The sequence below is a fragment of the Dromaius novaehollandiae genome, chromosome 3, assembly GCF_036370855.1.
Source record: "Dromaius novaehollandiae isolate bDroNov1 chromosome 3, bDroNov1.hap1, whole genome shotgun sequence".
NCBI lineage: Eukaryota > Metazoa > Chordata > Aves > Casuariiformes > Dromaiidae > Dromaius > Dromaius novaehollandiae.
In genome coordinates, this window is record NC_088100.1 from 16,034,921 (window position 1) to 16,051,490 (window position 16,570).

Here is a 16,570-nt window from a genome sequence, read left to right on the forward strand (position 1 = left end):
CTGTTAATATGCTTCCTGTTTAGGCTCTGTTAATATACTTAGTCCCCTACACAGGACAGCATGCATACTTAGACATACTTTAAAATTCAGAAAATCCTTAAGTGCTCTCAAAGTATGAATGTATTTAAGAGGGTACTTTACTGAACACTAGAGATTTTAAGGACTTTCAATATCTACTATTTTTATTACTGTTCCACACCTCTTGCAGATACTCATTTCAGACAAGTTCTTCGTGTTCATTCAGTGTAAAGTATATGCCTTACATAGACAAAGCTTTCTGCTGAGCTGTACAGCATCACCTGGACAATGGGGTATCAGCAGCAGTAAAAGGGATACTGCCAGGGTAGTCAATGGTAAAACTCCCACAGATGATGATAATAACAGAACTGAGATCAGAGTCTGAGACAGTCACTGCACTGAGCTGCATGGCATGTATTAACCAACATCAGCTGCTACAATAGAGACTCTCTTTCAGCTGTATTCTTCCATAAACAACAAAACCATGCAAGTGTGAAGCACTACAAAAATAGCTCAAATTTTTAAGATGGATTTATGCTTAGAAACGAAAAACTATTAAAGGAATACAGTGAAACCACTGCAGCCAAACACTTGAAAGTTAGGAAATGCCATAATTAAGGCTTGTCTCTTCATGCATAATTTTTCTGATCAATTAATGATCACCTCCTGGGATGGACCAGTGCACTGTTTTCTTCTCTGTTTCTGTTGTGGTACATAAGCATCAAGACATAACTCATGCTCTAAAGGAAGAATTATTTAAATTTGGGGGGACTTTATGATACATTACCCCTGAAAAGTTATCTCCATCGATAACTAGGGTGCTGAATCACAAAAAGCAAACCCAGCTGGCTTTTTCAAAGTATTTAGCATTATACAAGAAGTTAACTGTTGAAAGAGCAATCCTAAATACTGTTAGGAGATGCATTTCTGCACAGCTCTCATTTCAGAAAGTGTCTGTTCTCAATCGACAAAGTGTCACCTATTGAAAAGTCAACATGGGAAAACCTCATGGTGGAGAGAGCATCGTAATCAGTTCTCCAGCATTCAACCCGAAGCAGCACTTCTGGGCTCCAACTACAGATGTGTTAGACACATAGCTTCCTCAATGCAAATCTAAAGGCAAGCAGTTTCACAGAAAACTGCACTTTAAACCTATGACACACCCTAAGCTGTGTCATAGACCTAAAAGTAACTTAGGTTGGAATAGACCTGTAGAGGTCATCTGGCCCAAAAGTCTGCTCAAAGCAGAGCCAACTCAGACCAGCTTGCCCAGGACCTTGTCCAGCTGAGTTCTGAATATCTTCAAAGATGGGGATTTCTCAGGCTTACTGCGAATCTGTTCTAATGTTTGACCATCCTCAGAGTGAAATTTTTTTTCCTAATATCTAACCAGAATTTCTCTTCTTGCAACTTGTGCCTGTTACCTCTTGTCCTACCACTGCACCTCTAAGGAAGAGAGAGACTGGCTCTGTTTCTGCTATACTCCTCCAGTTTGGTAGCTGAACACCCTTAAGACTGAACAGAACTATTTCTCCTCCCAGATTCTCCCTATAAGTTTTAAGCCCCTAATTATCTTGGTGGCCCTCATCTGAGCTCCTTAAAAAGCAGGCAGCATACATGTAAGGACTTAAGTTCAGAAGTGAGCCTCCAAGATAACAGATATAAGCAAAGTATTAAAATTATCTTTTTGCTTTTGAAAAATAGTTTTGTGATTTTTCTAACCTAAAGTATAATAAAAAACATATTTCTTACTGAGCTAAGATTAAATTTAAAAATGGCTACAATTAGTCTCAAAATTACATATTGTAGTTCATGCCAGTTAACGCTTGGTTAATGCTCTGTAGGTGCAACAGAGCCACAACTTCCTTTTCTTTGGGAAGGACTTGCTGGGACAGTATGCTCACCCCACAGTTTGCGATGGTTGTGAATAAATGATCAGGGATACAAAGATTCGTGCATCCTCTCAACAAGTTACACCAGGAGAGCTCCTAAATCCCTAGAGAATTTTATAGCTATTCTTGTTCACAAGTGTTAGCCATACTGACTGCCTTCTCATAGGACACTATGATTACTTTTATATTAGTAAATTAAAAGGGCTAGACACCATCCTCGAGCTCTAAGGCCAACTGGCACAGCAGCGCTGGCATCCATACCGTGAAAGTCTCATGTCTTAAAAGAAAGGGCCATATTCAAACTGCCAAACGGTAATGGACACTTCTTTCAAATTGGGCTGAACTCGGCCTGTTGGATAAAATCACTAGGGAAAGGAAAAACAGACTGACGGATTAATCACATAAACCCCATTTTCTCAGGAAAACAGACAAAAATGTTTTCATATTTCAACTGTAAGGAAGAAAAGACACTGCAGTTACAATGTGAGATGTGTTCAGAAATTGAACTCTGATGCATGTGGACCCTTTTTCCTAACTTTGAAAGGGCACTCCAACCAAAGTCGAGCTTGTTTGGAGTCTGAGGTTTATAAGTTTACGCTCTGACCCTAGAGTCAGTTCCATACTATGTCAGCACTCCAGGAAACCAACGTTCCTTAAACCCCAGAGGGACTGCATGTGGTTTTGGAGCAACATTTTACTCTGGCTGCTCCAAGAAGTCTTTCGCTTACTGACCACGTGGCAGGAACTTCAGCAGTAAACATGGGTTTACGTCATGAGTTAAATCCCTGATGCCTGTTTGTTAATTAAACCGAATTCGGTAAAAGTCATCTTCTCACACCACGGAAGCAAGCTTCCCTAGCGGACACAGCATGGAGTATTTTTTGCTGCTAGGAGAATTCAGAATCCTTTTGATTTAAGCTTACAGCAAGTGAGAACGGTCTGTACTGCTTCAGTCAGAATTTTAAAATGGCTTGAGTTTTGCTCTTTGCCCGAATACACAGCACAGCCCTGCATTATGCATCCATTAAGAAATTAGTATTTTCTAGGATCATTTTTTATGTCAGATTAACTGGCATCCCATGCCAGAAGGCTCTGAAAATTTGCAACACCTTTGACTGTTAAAGAGAGATGTCCTCTTTCAGAACCGATCATCTGCTTGAAAAAATAGGTAAAAAAATAAATATCCAGGTGTTACCTTAATATTTATCTAATTTATTAACTTATTCTAGATTGACCTAACAGAATTAATTCTGTAAGTTCCTCCTGAAGTCCCACTCTATTGGATGCCACAATAAGTTTAAACACCCTGTCAAATTATCATATTCTTTTATATAGGTAGCAAGTCATACTTCCGCTGTAAAAGTTGGTAATTATATTCTTCTTGACCCTTTTTTACACCCAAGCGCTGCCCTGTTTCATCCTTATTTACTGTATTTGGTATGATAAAATACTGAAAGTTGTTAGAGTTGAAGACCTCTTTTGCTTCAGCAAGACCCAGTGTCTCTTTGGCTTCTACAACACAATGAATACTGGGTTAGATATCCAAAAACATCTGAGTTAATTATAGATAAAAGTCCCATTCAACACACTCAAAAGACAGACAATTTTTGAAAAGCCATGATTTAGGTACCACGCTGTAAGGGTAACTAAAAATTGGAAAAGACCTCCTCTGGAAGGTATAAAATCTCACATGCAGAAAATTTTGAAGAGCAAGACGTGGACTGAGAACAGTTTAGGAACAGGTGATCCTAACAGAGATGGTCATTTTGCCTATATCCAAAGTATTAAACTATGTCACATCAAAGATACAGCCACTAGAATCTGATCATCTATACTGAATCTATTTAAACTGCCAGTTCTGTTTCTGGTACATTTTTGGCACAGACCAACTAGCACTCTCTCAAGCAATTCCCAGGAAGAGCTCATAAGTGAAGATCGACTAGGGATAATTCCCATGGCCGCTTTGGATGTAATCACCTTCCCAAGGCTTAGAGAGCTTTACAGAATAGATGTGAACAGATTGTGCTAGCTGGTCTCAGCCCCAAAGAACGGATTTTGGCACTGTTTAGTTTAATAACAGGGATGTAACATTTAGGTCCCTTCCAGACCTTTTTCTAGGGTTACACAGTTATAACTGCGCACTAGTTTTGCAGGCCACCAGGGGAAGATTTCCAGCAATGGTAAACGTAACACAAACCAAATATGCTTGTCACAAAGAAAAACAACAGGTACAGACACGTCTTTTGGTTATGCTTATAATACCCGACATCATGATGAGACCCTGGTCCCTGACTGAAGTGATAGGCATAAGCACAAAACAAATATGCTTTCATAAGAACTTTCCCATGCAACTTGTGAAATTGTGGAACAGAGCCCAAATCTGACAGGCTGGTGTTCAGCTAAAATAAATCATTGTAGCTCCACTACTGACACTGGAACTACAACAATTTTGCAAACCCAGTCCATCTGGTATCCAGATCTGCCCTTGGCTTCTGTTTTGAAGATGCAAAGCTTGAGGGAGTCCGTACTATATCTGGAGACCAGATTTTGGCCCCTTCAAGTGAATTATTCCTAATTTGCAAGAAAGTAACTGATAGCATTTCAAAAACTCTTATACGAGTACTTACCGCTACTGTTTTATTATACGTCAAACATTTATTTTCTTGACTCTGGGGCAATTCAATTTCATTTGCATTATTAAACACTAACTCCCTCTACAGTAATTAATGGCATTCTTCTATTGACTTATTCTTTGCCTTGAAAAACAGTACCAGAGCTTACTTTCTAGAAAGATTTATGACAAAAATGTAGAGGAGAGAAGGAAATATTTCAGATGAAGATTCCCTAGATGAATATTTTCAAATTAAGATTAATGTTACCTGTCTGTACAGTAACTACAGTAACGATTACCTATTAACTACAAAAGCTCATGAAAAGTACTTCTACTTATTATTAAATGGTTAACATTTTATGAAGTCACTAATGCTGTGTGAACAACACATTCAAACCTCTTAACTTTTTAACTCATTTCACGGTGGACACTGAAAATCATTAGTAACTTCTGGAGTCTTGTTCTTTACATGTTTGTTAGTTCCTAAATCAGTCCAACCCAGGGTCATTGCCATGAACCCCCATCACAGTTTTCTGAGTAAGTTCCCAATCAGAACCCCAAAGTCATTGCTCATGCATCTCCCAGAGCAAAATCAGACTTTTGATCCTTCTCCTGAGGAGCAATGAAGGCACTGCATTAGGACTTCATGAGACCTTGGTTTACGTTCCTACTTTGGTACAAAGTTCCCACATGATCTTGGTCAAGTCACTAAGGCTTCAACACAAAGAGGGTTTAATTGCCCAAGTCCCACTGGTTTCAAGTGAGCTCTATCAGTCTGGCTATATCTGAACCGCAGCATGCCAAGCACATCGGAGTAAGACACGGACAAGCACCCTGCAAGCCCGTTATTTTCCTGGGAAAGAAAACCTGGACACATGAGCTGGAAGAGAGCCACAAGCAGCCATGTCCCTGATTTCAGCAAGTTGTGAGGGGAGAACTCCAGAGCACTGTGTTGAGCAGCGTGAGTCTGGCTGTTCTGTAAATAGGACGGCAAACTCTAGTCCAAACCTCGTTATAAGCACATTTTTTCCAGACCTCACCATAGTCACAGTGGAATGAGATAGACCACATTCCTGCAGGTGATTCAACAAATACTCCTGGTCAACTGGGAAACAGGTGCCACTCACTTGCGCATCCCAAATTGGAAAGCAACATGTAGCATGTGGCTGGCTCAACACCAGAGAAAAAGCATTTTGCTTCCTGCCAGCCGTATCTCCATAAATATTTTAGGGTTGGGACTACTTAATTCTATTAGGAGTTATTTGACTCCTATTCCCATTAGCCAAGGCCAGTGCCAAAAACTGGGCCTTCTTCAGAGAGTCAAAAGGATCAAATGTCAAACCTATTTTTTTCCAAGCTGCCAATACCTCATTCACTCACACTCCCTCGCCCTTTCACACACACACTTACAGACTACGCAGATACGGACTATGACTATCAGATAACTATTAACTTGAGCACTGGTAAAGCAGTAGCTCCCGTCACTATCTTTTAAATATATGAAACACTGTTTGGTCCAGTTCCTCACAAAGTTCTTATTAAGGATATTTTCTTGAGAGCAGCTGAAATCACAAATTCCAATTGAAGACTCAAAACTTGCTAGTAACGAATTCTCATGTCCAAAAGGAGGGAAGACTGGCCTGTAGTCCTATGATCAGGATATCTGAGTGGCATTGAAGAGTCCAGATGTATCCTTTCATGGTCAGTTTAAGTCTCTCTAAGCTCATGGTCAACCACCATTTTCAACAACCTCTCAGCCATCCATTCCCAACCGTCCCAAACCCTCCCCTCATAACAGTACTAGGTTCATGCAGACACATTTCAAGTGTTCACAGGTCCAACTGAAAACTAAAACCACAAAAATCAGACATACAAAAAGTAGTTTTCAGTTGGATCAGTGAGCTGATCTGACTCACCATATATACCCATTATAACTGCTAGGATCTACTCAAGAGAGACAGTGAGAAAGTGTTGTTGGTAGGTAGTACCAAGGACACCTCTTGTGATTTCATGATTGCCTGAAATGCCAGATCTCAAGGCTGGTCTCCTCCTTTCCCAGAGATCTCCTGGGAGACCTGTCATATTTCCCTTGGTGTCTGTGCCTCAGCAGCTTCTCAACTGTACAATGCTTCCCTTTTCACAGAGGTACTTTGAGGGAAAGCACACAGGGACTGACACCCCTTTGGACTGACATCACACAAACAGGATCAGACTTTACAATGAGTCAAAAAGTACAAATTGATGCTTGAAATCTTGGAACTTCTGAAATAACTGAAAAATATATTGCAGATCATGTACTGTGCTGCCCTGTGCTATTGTCCTGATGTCAGAGGAGGAATATAAATCAGAGTGGAAGCACAGCAGTAGCTCAACTCTATGCTGATACTTCTGTGTGACTTGGCATCCTTTCTTTCAGTGGATTAGAAAATAAATTTCTTCTTTAGATTTTAACTCTATGTTTTCTGCATTTTCAGAGCTTAAGTTAGGCTTTTACTATATTTGGAGCGGTTTTGATCATTGCTGAGTGTATGTGTGTTCATATAGAGATATACATGTGAACACGTCCTTATCCATAGGTTTGGAAAAGGGCCAAAGACTAAATCTTGCCCAACACCCTTATAAACAGTCCACACTGAGGTAGGCAAGTAGATGCTATCAGGTAATCTTTACTCTTCACTCTAGTGAAACACAGCTACTGGAAAAGCAGAAAGTATCTAAAACCATAAGATATCATTTTCATGGCTTTATGCCTAAAATCATAACATAATTGTATTGGATCTTTTCCATCTTATCTCCTTCACCATCTCCCCACTTTTTTCTTAAGTTATTTCCTGGAAAGTAGGCCCATTTTACTGTAACGGGCACATATCCATCTGACTTCTAACCAGATACACAGGTAGGAGCAAAACTTTTACATACAAAACATTTGCCGTTTGCTTCCTAGGACAGTTGTGACACAGATAAAACCACACAAGAAAAATAAACCAACCACCCCAGAAATTCTTCCAGACTGTGAACCAGATCAGAAGTTAATGGGTCTATTGAGGTTGGTGAATATATATGTGAAAGGAAAAATTATATGCTAGTTAGTCTACAACATCAACACTGAGATCCTATTATTTTTAGAGGTCCCTACACAATCGTAAAATGCATTCCTCTTTTTGACAGAGACAATAAAAATTTTTCACGGCTTTGCCTCCTCCCCACTCTCTACAAAGTACACTCCCTTTTACAGGAAATCTTTAAAAAGTAAATGATCTTCCTATAAAATCTTAAAGTATCTGAAAAATAACTCAGAAACCTCTTAAAGGAGATAACACTAATCAATAAAACAACTGGAAAATGTTCCACAAAACAGAATTAATTACACGAGATAAAACCAAACGATCTGAAAGTCCAGCTTTACACGCAGAAATCCTGCTACTGACAGCCAGGCTCTGCCATGTCATTAAATATTTCTGGCGTGTTACTGCTTTCACTATCCCACCTCAAGAAAAGTACTAGTGAGCAAGCGGTACTAACTCAGCAATCCGCATCACCAGTTACCGGCCGAACGGAGGTAAACTATCATCCCCAGCATTTCAGCAGAGCCACAGCGGGGCACCGCACTCAGCAGGGCGCGGGGGAGCGGGGCAGGGCGCAGACCCCATGCGACGCCTCCCCGCGGCTGCCCGGCGCCGGGTTCCTCCCCCGAAGATGAGCCAGGAAAGCACCGGGTTTCTCCTCTTCACCTTCCAGCGCGAGCAAACAAAGCGCTGTGAACCCCCGGTGACCCCGGCAGCACCGCTGTTTATCCTCACTCCTAAAAACGAGCTCCTTCCGCAGAGGAAACGCGGGCGCGGCGCAGCTGCTCAGGCCGGAGCCCCATCAGGACAGAGAAGATGCCGCGGGCAGGTGACAGGGGCCGGCGGGACCCGCCTGCCCCAGCCGGTCCCAAGCCTCGGACAGCAGCCCGGCCCGCCCGCAAGGCTCCGCGCGGGGCGGCGGCGGCGGCGGCGGCGGCGGCGGCGGCGGCGGCGGCGGCGGCGGCGGCGGCGGCGGCGGCGGCGGCGGCGGCGCCGGCGCCCCCCCCCCCCCCCCCGAGCCCTCCTTCCCCTCCGCACACCGGCCCCCGCACCCACCTCTGCCGGCGCCGCAGGCGGAGCCCAGGCTGCCTCCGGCCGCGCAGCCGCCGCCTTTGTGCGCGCCGCCCGCCGCGGGGCCGGGGCCGCCCCGGAGGAGGGACCACAGCACCCGGCGAAGGGGCGGCACGGCGGGGGCGGGCAGGGCGGCCCGGGCGCCCCGGCACAGCGCGCAGCTGCCGAGGGGCTCGTTCCCACGGGGCGCGCACGGCCAACGCCCCCGCGGGACGAGACGCGACGAGACGGGGCCGCGAGGCCCAGCCCGCTGCCGCGCTCAGCGCCGCCGGGGAAGCCGGCCCGGCTGCGGGCACGGAGCCGGCTCCCGGCGGGGGGTGACTGGGGGTGTTTCACATCGCATCGCGGGCGGCCCTTGGCGTGGAAATCCCTCCGCCCGGGGGAAGGACGGAGGGAGGCCCCTGATGGCAACCATGGAACAAGCGGCTGCAGCGCTCCCGTTGGCAGCCCGCAAGCCCCACTTCGCCCCCGGCGGCGGAGCCCAGCGAGCCGCTGCCGCGGTGCCGGCTCCTGCCCCGCCGTGGCTGAACGCCCGCCGCGCCGGCCGCGCTGAGGGGGCGCCGCCGCCCTGGGGCGCCCCGGCCCCACACACGCGCGCTCGCGCGACGGCCGGTGCCCGCGGCCTCACGCGGCGGCCGTTAGCGCCCCCCCGCCCCGCGTGTGCGGCGTGGCCGTTGGCGCCGCTGCCGTGCGGCGCCGCGGCGGTGACTCAGCGCGCGAGGCGACGCGCTGAGGTGATCCCGCGGGCCAATGGGGAGGCGGCAGCCGCTCGGCCCAGCGCTGCGCCGGGGGGCGGCGGCGGCCGCGGGGACCTGCGCCACTGGGCTCCTCCCGGCCGCGGGGGTTCCCCTGCCCCCCCCCCCATCCCCCAGCGGGGACCGGCGGCCGCATCGGGGCACGGGGGGGACTGAGGGGAGTGTCTCGCCCGGGGGAGCATCGCCAGCTCCGCCTCACTGAGGGGAGAAGCGCGGCCGCGGGCCCGCTCGCGAGCAGGCGGGGCTGGGTGCCGACAGAAGAAAGGGCCTAAAAGTTAACGTGCCCCGGGAAAGGTGAGCTAGGAAAGGCGAATGAAGAAGGGCTGGAACCTGTCGGTTTGGCAACCGTCCCTCGGGTGATGGTGCCCGTGCTGCCCCTGGAGCCTCTGACAGAGCCGGTCACGCTTCGTTATTTAGGGTTGAAATACCAGAGGGAGCTGCACTAGCTATGCCACAATAAAAAGCCGTAATGGGAAAGATGCAACTCTTTGTCTTGGTTTTCTCTTTGGTATTTCAGAAGCGCCGCCAGGCATACAGCAGTCGCGGTTGGGAAACAAGGGGAGTTCAGTCAGACAACTTTCACAATGGAAGCAGTATGTGGTGGCTTGTGCCCCCTCCTTTTTTTTCCTTGAGTAGTATCTTTTGTTGGTTTGAATCACAGAAATACCCGTTTCTTTTTCCCACGCTCTTTTCAGTAGATGTCAAAATGTTTAACAAACGACCTATCTTTATTCGGATTTGTAGATTGGAAAACCAGAGACTGGGAAAGAGAATCTTTCTACCTAAAGGACTTGGCAGTCCTTGAAACAGGCAAGAATTAAAGTCAAGCTCCAAAGTTCAAAAAGTAATGCTCTAGGCACTAGGAAGCGCTTTCAATATTGCATGTTTTATCACTGTAATTAAATGCAATGAAATCAAGTTTTTCACCTGTCAGCGATTCCCTTCCATTAAAATTGTATTGTAATATCCTTTTACACTGGGTGTCTTACACAACTAAATAGGGAAGTGGATGTCTGGGATAAAAATAAACTGACAGAAGAATCACCTACACTTTTCAAGTCTGTTTATAGAAAACAGAAGAGGGCTGTGCTAAGTGCAAAACATAGGAACCAGAAACAACACTGAAGAAAGAGGGCAGAATATGCAGGAAAAAGGATAAAGAAGAATTAGTTAAAGAAGTTAGTTAAAGAAGAGACTGCCAGTTGCAGGCTTCAAGAACAAGTTTTCAGAGCTGGTTTTGGGGAATGCACACATGCACAGAGCTGAAGCCTGAGAGGAGTTCATTTCTGAGTAGTTAGCAATTAATCCTTCCATTTTCTGTTAACTTTTCAGTTATATTTTAAAAGTCTCTATGCAGTCTCTAGTTCTTCACCCAGCTGTAACCCTTCAAGCTTCCTTTCTCTGACAACTTTTCTTTCTGCAGTTCTGTTAATTCTGTGTCCACATTGGCTAATCTTTGTACAGTTCACAACTAAAAATTGTTGGCTGGCTGGGCCTGATGCAATCTCACAAACTCAAGTTCCTGGTTGTTTTTCTCCTGTATTTCCAGTTACAAAGCCACACTAATGATTTCACCTCAGTTTTAAAACAAAAAAGCCAGAGAAGACAGTTTCCAACAGAGTACCGCTACCAAGGGTGTTCACCTAATCCCAAAGAGAAAACAATGTGCAACCAAGCCCAGAAATTACTGGCAATACTTGCAGTTTTGTTTCCCAGGCATATCATATCTAATTTCTTGTCAACAGGCAGTCATTCCAGGCAATGAGAGGCACTGGTAAATAATACCATCCCTGACATAAATACAGTTAGCTTTGCCTGTGCCGGCTGTGGATTCTGACCAGTGCTTGCTTTGCTGCATTAGTGTAGAATAAGATCCTGTATTACATGTTCTTAGTAAATGGGTATCCATGTAAATCCTCCAGCTATAACAGTCCAGGACTGCACTAATACACTGTTCTACTACCATCTTGTACTGCTATACTTAAATAAAAACATAATCACAACACACTTAATCAAAACTATTGTCTTTCCACGGTCTCAACAGCACCCACCCTTCTCTGCTTCTTTAGGAAATGCAGAAACTAGATTCTTAGCTTCAGAAAGTTCTGTGTTGTGTTCAGTTTTTTAGCATGTCCAACCTGCTGCTTAACATAAAGTAACTCACAAAATAACACTCTGCATTTTTTGTGGTTCCATGTGCTAGGTCATGTTTTCTCTTCCTATTTTATAGTGTAAGTATAGCCATGGTACAAATAAGATGCTGTGGAGAATGCCAAATGCTTGCATAAGAACTGTAAGCTTCTGTTAAAAGCGGGACACTATTTTCATCCTTCATTTATATTCTGTTTATTTTGACGGGGTGACAACAGTGAGAGATGGTACTCCTCAGTACTTCTCTGGTACAAATCTGGTACTTCTCTGGACAAATCTCTCTACGAATGGATTCTGAATTCCTTGTGTTGCACTGTGCTTTAGCTCATAACTGCTCTCACCAGCTTCACTGAGGTAGAGTACCAAGCACTGGTACATAATGTGCCATGCCATCCAAGTCTTAGCATGGTCCTGGCTGCAGTTTTGGCTCAGTCCAGTGCCTGGGCACAGTTTGGAGGATAGCACAGCCAGGGGCCATTCCTAAGAGGCAGTTTGAAGCTACCTGCAAAACTAGGTGGCTAAGAGAGCTTCACTGTGTGGCCATGAGGTATGCCATGCCATTGCAATAGAACTGGCCCCAGTGGTGTCATTTCTAAAAGGCACTCATTAATGGTGAAATTTTGAACTAGTACAGTTTTGCCACTGTAATATTCCCTACCTTGCCTCTTTCTGGAGGCATTGTATTGGGCAATGCTGGCTTGTTTCCTAAGGTTTGAATCTAAAACTGTCCACAAACTTTGAAAAGATACGCTCGTCAAAGTTTTTTTCTTTCACTGGTCTGTTTGTATCCAACAATTATCACTCAGCTAATTCTTGATTCCTGTCCCAAGAATTTGCAGTTTATCTGTTCACTTTGTGTTTATACAGTTTCTGGCACAGTGGAATTCCAGTCTATGATCTGGGTTCAGAGTTACCATGAAAATGCAATAACCAAGCTGAGCTGTGTACATTTCTGATAGTAAAACTAGGTTAAAAAATACAAGGAACAGAAGAGTTTATTAAAACTCAGGCACAGTTTCCTACAGAGCAGTACACAACTCATACAGAAAATAAAATGAAAGCCTTTGATTCCAACCCGAGACGCTAGGTTTTCCTGGCAAGTATTCCGCTAGTGAGCAAAATGTCTACTCAACCCAAAAAGTTAATTATTTAATGCATTATCAATAATGTCTGGCATTTTCCCCACTAAAACTGGAGTTCATCCTAAGGCACAGAGTGCTTGGATTGTGAATGATTGCAATTGTTGATGCATGCACACTGTGCATGTAAAAATGATTCAATAAAAAGATGAGCTTTTAATTTATAGTGAATTCATAAGCATAGATGGCTTTAGAATCTGGTGCTGACATTCTCTGCATTAGCCTATGAAACCCAGAGTAGCTCAACTGGTATTAAAAGTTGATCTATTTTCATCCACTATAAACATTAGAAAACAATTGGACTCTGATTTTGCAATTACCTAATTAAATGTCCCACCATCTAAAAAAGAATAGTTCTCCTAACTCAACTCAGTAGACGTTTTTATATAGTATCTTTGATGATCTGCTGAATTCCTCTGTCTGGCTCAAATTTCCCTTTCTTTGTCCCCTGAAGTAGAATGGTCCAATACTACCTTTTGTCCTTCACTTGATTTATGTCACAGTAGTGCTGGTTATTGTAATGTCTAAATCCTGGCATTTAATCAGCTTTTTAGTGCCTGTCTTATTTGAGAACTTCTTTAAAAACGTGTAAATAAAAGCTATTCAGTTGCACAGATTTCTAAAACGTTCGACCCTTTTTTCTTTTAACATGTTGCCAGTTTTGTCTGTCCTGCTGATTTTGCTTTGTCTCTGTTCCTGGGATTGACTGTTCCCACTGTCTTCAATGGCAGGTGTTTAAAGATCTGAGTAGTACACAACTTTAAAAAAAGGAAGAATGGCATTCTTACCCCACGTAAAGCCTCTTTAATACAGGAGTGACATTGTTCCTTATGAAACCATCTTGGTTTTGGTAGTGTTGCATTTAAGCAGATGCTTATGGCCTGTAGCAGCTGTCAAGTCTGCCCAGCCTGAGCTCCTCACCCTTTGCCAGCTTCAGCTTTCAGATTTTGCTTTCCATATGGTCCCAGTTCCCAAGTAGTGTAACTAGCTGCTAACTCCTTCAGTCACAGGTGTGTTAGTCAATACCCCGGTGACACCCTTCTTCTTTTCCTTCCATGGCCTCACTGATAAGAGGTGAGATGATGCCATCATGCTCAGAGGGATTATGACATCATCAGAAGTACTATAAAGTTCAAGTCATCAACAAGGAGGGGAAGTGACAAAAGAAAAGGGAAACTGAGGGGCTTGCTTTGCCAAATGATCAAATTTAGGACTGTAGTTTTGCAGGAGCTGTTATGGCTGGAATTAGGGGCAGGGTAGGAGGCACTGATCATGTACCAGAACGTCTGTGATGATAACACTCTTATCAGCTCACATCACCGTCAGGGCTTGTATTGCATAACTTGGTTTCGTACCAAGTACTTTTCGACTTGGTTTTGTGACATCTTTGCCTTCCCCTCTTCCCCCCCACTAAAAAATAGTCCCCAAAAGGGGACCTCTAGTCAGTGAAGCACTGGAGACGTTTTCTTCCTTCTCAGGATATAACATGTCTTCGAGATGAAAGTCCATAAAAGAGCACTTCTTTTTTCTTTAGATCTGCATCCAGCCTTGGAAAACCATGAAAACCTTAATGCTGCCTTTATATCCTAAGTGCTTTCCACAGTCAAAACTCAACTTACTTTGCTACAAAATATTTGGCTGCTAAAAAAGGAGGGATGTGTTGACTCCTATGATCCAGACATGGCCAAAGCAAAAGAACATAGGAATATTTAAATTACCAAAAAAGAGGCTAAATATATCAGCCCTGTTGGAGATCCACTTGTACCAGTGGAATCTCATCAGAAAGTAATTGAGCTCCAAATCTGTAAATAATCAAACTTAAGCTATCTAAATAAAACCTTAGAAAGCTTAGACAATACTGAGCCCTGATAAGTCAAAGCAATCACAATATATGACATTGTGGATATAACAGTGAAGTCATCAGCATGTTCTTCAACCAAAACCCAAAATTCCTGAGTAGACATGTTGAAACATAGACCTGCACTCTGCTCAAACAAAACACATGCTGATGTTTAAATCTCCACACATTTAAGAAATTCAAGATCATGTACACCTCTACAGAAAACATCCTGCTTTGGACTGAAATGCTTTCCAGCCCAAAAGCTAGCTCTTCCTAAATCCAGTAATTCCATGCATGACTAGCAAAGCTTTTGCCCCAAATATTGTTTCCAAAGCACAGCAAATCAAAAGTAAGATGATCAGTGTTGTGCATTTGAAAGGAAATAGTATAAAACATGCTTTGAGAACTGTAAACAAAGCTGCAGTACTTCCCAGGGTATAATCTTTTCTTTATTATTCCTGTATCTCTTGCAAACTCTAAAATAATGATCTTAATCCTGAAGAGCTAATGACATTTGAAAAGCAACTCTTTCTGCTGGGAACATCATTGCTTTCTTCTCAATCTCATGTCTACAATTTCTACATCAGACTGCCTACCAATATTGAATTACCTAGCTAACAGGTTTCAAAAGTTATTGCTTGGAGGCTGTAAAGTACTTTCCAGCACATCATGATTCACGCTATTGTTAATTCATCGCTATATAAACCTGTCCCTCTTTCCTGCAGCTAGCAAAAATATAACAGCTATAACCAACTTAAGATAAAAGGAAGATACATAAATATTTTATATAAAACCTTTTCTTATACTAAGCTATGCATTAAGTGCTAATAGACCTCAGACTGAAGTTAATTCTGTTACCCCACTGGGAGAGTAAAGTGACTAAAATAAGTTTTATAATAAAAGTAGCAATATTTGGTGTTTCTCACTGGGGCAGAAGAATCCTTAACTTCTGTGCAGCCCAATATATAGAAGTGTTTATTCTGTATTTTTGCTTCCCAGAGAATGACTTAATTCTGCCTATCGCTTGCTTGTGGTTATCAGAAGCAGGTTTACTTGGCTTTGAAGTCAGAAATCTCGGCAATATCTCAGCTAATGTCATTAGCAAAAGCTGTTATATAAACTGGATGAAGAAGGTTTTAATCCCCTCAAGGAAGAGGCACTGAGAGCAATGGGCTTTCTGCAGAGTCTCAGCAGTGTGAGCAGGCTCAGGAGGAAAAACAGATGCTAGCTGCTCTCACGCCCACCAGTGAAATGATTGTGGAGGATCTCTGCAAGATGACTTTATAGAGTTCTCCTCTTCAACCCTGTCTTACAGATTTTGTTGAAAAAGTGAGATAATTCAGCCCCTTGCTAGTTTTTCTTACTCTTGGTAAGGCTCAACCTTCTTGAATATTTGAAATGATAGAATGTATCCAGCATTTTTGCTTGAACATCTGTGTATTGTAAAAAGACGCTTTTTCGCTTTTCCCAACTCAACCTGTGCAGGAGGTGTGGAGACTGCGCAGCTGAAGGGCCCCAGCTGTCCTTCAGCAAGGCTTTCTGTAACAGCAAGACCCTCTAGGATGCAAGTCTGTTCAGGACCTTTTACCCTCAGGTCTTTGCACACTGTCTTCTCATCCATTGCCAGCTGCAGAGCCATGAGGAGGCATTAATCTGGCAGCACTGTTTGGAGCACAGGTTATAGATCTCAGTGATCTTCAGCCTCCGAATCAGTATCAGATGATTCAGAGCCAGAGGTGAGATACTGTTTTGGGATAGCCTGTCTTAGGGGCATTTCCTTTCCAATTACATTCTTGGGGATTTTAGTTATTACAGTTCATAACAGGGACTGTGCTTGTTCTGGATTTAAAGTACAGACATTTTTTGAATGCTTGTGATAATAATCTCTTCAGGCAAAATTTGAGTTGTATGGAAACACAATTATGTTTAAAAATATTTTTGGCTTAAACAACTGATTTTCTCAGTCTTGCCTGATGTCAGAACTAACTTAATCTTACTGCTTCTGGGATGATTTGTTTTCAAAAACAT

General features: G+C 43.6%; 1 protein-coding gene across 2 annotated transcripts in view; it reads right to left on the bottom strand.

Moving 5' to 3' along the window:
• Positions 1-8,713, bottom strand: part of LPIN1 (lipin 1) — a 50,682-nt gene extending 41,969 nt beyond the window's left edge. Inside the window, exon 1 of one of the 2 annotated variants that reach the window (XM_064508454.1) lies at positions 8,643-8,713. The gene's annotated coding sequence lies outside the window, so the exon portion shown is untranslated. Of the gene's footprint in view, positions 1-8,043; positions 8,537-8,642 lie in introns of those variants that run through there. The other variant, XM_026097173.2, reaches the window with a different exon arrangement.
• Between the last annotated feature and the right edge of the window lie 7,857 nt (positions 8,714-16,570).